General features: G+C 41.4%; 1 pseudogene; it reads right to left on the bottom strand.

Moving 5' to 3' along the window:
* Positions 1 to 3,548: 3,548 nt before the first annotated feature.
* Positions 3,549 to 4,262, bottom strand: LOC124243789 (lipid droplet-associated hydrolase-like; annotated as a pseudogene).
* Positions 4,263 to 4,565: the final 303 nt, after the last annotated feature.

The raw sequence follows: 4,565 nt of genomic DNA, 5'->3' as shown, positions 1-4,565 counted from the left end.
TTCTTTCATCTCTATGTGTATATTTGGGTAAATGGATTATGACGTAAACACATTACTTCTTTCCTAGCCTCCTCTCCCCCCAGAGCAGCCGGAGTAATCCTGTTAGAAAGTAATTCATCACATCTATTAAGATAGCTGCTATTAAAAAAATGAAATCAGAAAACCAGAAAATAACGAGTTGGCGACAATGTAGAAAAATTGGAACCCTTGTGCACTGTGGCTTGGAATGTAAAGTGGTGCAGCCATTATAGAGACTAGTATGGCAGTTCCTAAAAACAATTAAAAATAGAGTTACTCGATGATCCAGAAATTCTTTTTCTGGGTATATATCCAAAATAATGGAAAGTTGGGTCTCAAAGATACCTGTACAGCCACGTACATAGAATCATTATTCACATTAGCCAAAAGGTGGAAGCACCCCAAATGTCTACTGATGGATGAATGGATAAATATAATGTGAAAGAAGCCAATCACAAGCAGACAAAGACTGTATGATTCCACTTATATGAGGTGCCTGGAGTAGTCCTACTTAAAGCAACAGAAAGTACAGTGGGGATTGCCAGGGGCTGGGAGGGATGGGGGAATGGGGTGCTACCATTTAATGGACACAGTGGCTTTCACAGAGCAAAAGTTTGAATTCTGATAAACTCTAATTTATTTATTCATTTTTATTGATAACGCTTTTGATGTCATATCTAAGAACTCTTTGCCTAAACCAAGGTAAGAAGATTATTTTGCCTATGCTAGCTAATTGAATTTTTATAGTTTTAAGATCTTAAGATTTACCTTTGTGACTATGAACCGTTTTAATGAACTTCGCCCTAAAGTGTGAGTTATGGGTCAAGGTAATTTGTTGAAATGACTGTATTTTCTCTATGTAATTGTCATTTTAACTTTGTTAAATAATATTTGATAATAATCATGTGTGTCTATTTCTGGACTCCCTATTCTGTTTCAAAATCACTATGTCTATTGTCTGTTGCCCAAAAGCAGGCTTTCTTGATTACTACAGCTTTATGGCATACCATACTACAGCATACTAAGTCTTAAATTTGGATTGTGTGATTACTCCAACTTTCTTCTTTTTTGACAGTTTTGTTTTAGCTATTCCAGTTTCCTTGCCTTTGCATGTAAATTTTAACATCAGCTTGACTATACTTAAAAAACCCCTTGCTTGTGTTTTGATCAGTATTGTGATAAATCTATAGAAAATCTGAGAAGAATTGATATTTTTACTATGTAAGTATTCCAATACATGGACATAATAAGTCTATTTACTTAGGACTTCTTTAATTTCTTTCATCAGTGTTTTGTAGTTTTTGGCAAAAAGATCTTGTACATATTTGTTAAATTTATACCTAAGTATTCCACTTTTTTGGAGCTAATATAAATGGCTTAATTTAAAATTATCGATATGTTTATATTTAAATATACCACTTTGCTACTTTGTAAATTTTTTCTCACAGTGCTGGGAAAACATTTATTTCGAAAATTCATTTGGTGCTTAGATGATAAACAGGCAATAAGAACCAGTATCTTTTTACTTTAACATTTTACTTTTTAAGCTCTGAAAAGACCTATAAAATAAGATTCGATTTTATACATGTGGACTTCAGAAACACAGAGTGATGCTGTAAAATAACACTATAAGAAAAGCTGGGGATGTTATTCTGTATTCCAGTAGCATGATATACTCAGTACGGGACTGGCTAGTGTGTCTAGGTAGTACTACCAAGTGTCTCCTGCACGCAAGGCACTTCAGAACCATGAGTCCTAGCTTCTAACGTCAGAATTCTGGAAGGCCACCCCATGCAGATGCCAATAAGGACTTTGTGTGCAGCCCTGTGCCAATGGCCTATGCGTCTACTGGCTCCTCTCAGGGCCAAGAGCACTCCTTCCCTGGCTCTTGTCTTTTCCCTTCTGAGAAGTCACTTGCTCTGCTGCAGAAGCCATGCCAAAGGATAGTAACTCATTCAACACTCACCACTGGGTTGGCGGCATATCAGAGTTGAATCTTCCGTCAGGTGGTTTAGGTTTTGAGAGGAAGGACAATATCCCATTGTCCTGAAGGAATGATAACGCTATGAGGGATTTCCTTTAGAAGAAACCGAATGTGTCTGATCCATCATCGACCATCACTACAGTCGGGAGGATTTATTGCTTCCTAAGGTCCCGGGATTGAGTCAATTTAGGGAGGGCAGCAATGCTGTTAGCGCGCTCTAGGCCAGAGAACATGTTTCCTCTTACTAGACTTCAAGGCATCCAGAGAAAATGAATTCACATAATTAATGGCTTGTTTTTGTCCATTATTAAAATAATTTCTTTCCAACTAACAAAGCTAATGCAGAGATGGAGAACTCATTTACGATAATGCTCCAATCAGCAATTTAAAAATGCCCTTTCAAGAATTACTATAAGATGTTCAGAAGAAGAGTCATCATGTAGCTAGGAATGCTCTCCTCAGTGCCTAGCATGGTACTTGGCTCATTGCTGCTCTTCATTGGAGTTTTATTGAAAAAAATCACAGAAGAGGCAACTGAATGTGGCAGGTATGGACTTGATTTGGGACAGCCCAGCTCCTCCCCATCCGGGCTCTGGAGAAGAGGAGCCTGCAGGGAGCTTACAACCCAGCAGGCTAAGGCTCAGACAGAGCTTGCTGGATATCTGCTGTTGGGAGGCGTAGTCTGAATCCTTCAACAACTCTGTTGTAGTTAGTTGACAAGAGGAATGTCTGGCAAACTTTATTCTCTGGGTAATGCAGGTAGATCAGGAAGTCACACTCCTCAAGGAAGCTTCTCAGAGATGGAGACAAACAGTACCTTCCCTGATGGTGGCTCTGCTTGGGTCTGTGCCACTGATGGCCAGAAAAAAGGCTGACTTGGTGGTTTGTGACATGCTGCAAGGTAGTAACAGGTGGGTCTGTGGGCTGTCCTGGTATCCAGTCTGATTCTGGTGATGTCAGCCAAGACCTGTGCAAAGTTAGCCTGGGCTGATCTTCACCTTCTGTCCTTAAGGGGGACCCGGGGCCACTGCCAAGATCCACTGCTCATCCTTTCCTGCTACTGGAACACGAGTGTATCCTTCTCTTGAGCTCATACACTTCGTAGATCTGACTGCACTAACATTCCCTGATCTCCGTTACATTTTCTAGCAGGTGTTTCACGGTTTCCTCCAGGGGAGCCTATTCTACAATGTAACTCAAAATCAACTAAACTTGGACTCGCTTTTTTCTAGAGGGATCCTACCTACCAGAGTAAACTGAACGGTGCCCTGGGCGTCTCCTGCAAACATAAGAGCCCTTGTTTCAATCACTGTGTTCCCTGAGTCTCAGATAACGTGTTGTTAAATCTACGGAATAGTTCATCACCCATGTTCACTTTAGCCTGTGGCATGGGGATCTGGGAACTGAGTGTTTTTAAGCCAAGAGGTTCTCAGTTTTTTCTCTTCTAATATCCAACATTATAATTAAACATTTACCTACTAAGTATACTATTTCACCTACTGCCTCTATATACCAGCTGCCTGTGCTTGTTTCCTTGTGTCAGTATTTATATTTTGGACAGATCAGCCTTTAGTCAGTCAGCTACCATGTCAGCCATTTCCTGGTGAAAACCTAAGACGAAAGCATGAGGTATTTTTTTCTCACAGAGTCGGATATCTCCTTCTGGAAAATCTTTCTTCATGTCTTCATAATACTCTTTTGGACACCAGGCATCTATAGTACCATAGTAAAATGTAAGCTTTGATAAATGTTCCTTTATGGTTTCATTGTCTCTCTTCACCACATCCATCATTTCTTGGCTCCTAAGGTAGGCAGAGTTAACAAGGCAGAATGGTTCCAATACGTTCAGTAATGAAAATTCAGTCTGTAGGTTCATCATTCGAAGGCCCTTTCTGATCATCAAGGACTTGATTTTCGCAGGCCATGGTTTAAGTAATAAGTATGCAGAAACATAGAGAGCATATCAAAACCGGCAGAAAAGTGGAGTGGTGATCCTGCCGTTGGGTGACTCAGACATTCGCTCAATTGTTGCAAAGAGCAGAAGGGATTGAATTATCTGTACGAAGATGAGGCAAAGGTATCCATCACAGGTTGTCAGACTAAGGGGGAGTGATACCATGGAAAGGCCCGTGGCCAGAGACACACTCGGGGTGCATGTACCAGACAATAGGGGATTTCTGCCACAGCAGCTGTCCCAGTAAACACTCCCAACTTCCCAGAAGTCAAAAGGAAGGGGCAAAGTATGGCTTTCCTGTTCCATTTTATAGTCAGGGCCAGCTCTGGTGGCCTAGTGGTTAAGTTCAGTGCACTCCATTTGGCAGTCTGAGTTTGGTTCCTGGGCGTGAACTTACACCACTGGTCTGTCAGTGGCCATGCTGTCATGGCAGCTCACATACAAAAAGAGGAGGATTGGTTGGGGCCAGCCCTGTGGCCAAGTGGTTAAAGTTCTGTGCGCTCTGCTTCAGGGGCCTGGGTTAGGATCCAGGGCTCAGACCTGCTCCACTCATCAGCCATGCTGTGGAGGCATCCCACATAAGAAGTAGAGGAAGACTGGCACAGACTT

Source organism: Equus quagga, chromosome 8 (genome assembly GCF_021613505.1).
Source record: "Equus quagga isolate Etosha38 chromosome 8, UCLA_HA_Equagga_1.0, whole genome shotgun sequence".
NCBI lineage: Eukaryota > Metazoa > Chordata > Mammalia > Perissodactyla > Equidae > Equus > Equus quagga.
Note: the sequence above shows the minus strand (reverse complement) of the source record. Positions and strands in the feature narration are given on the sequence as shown.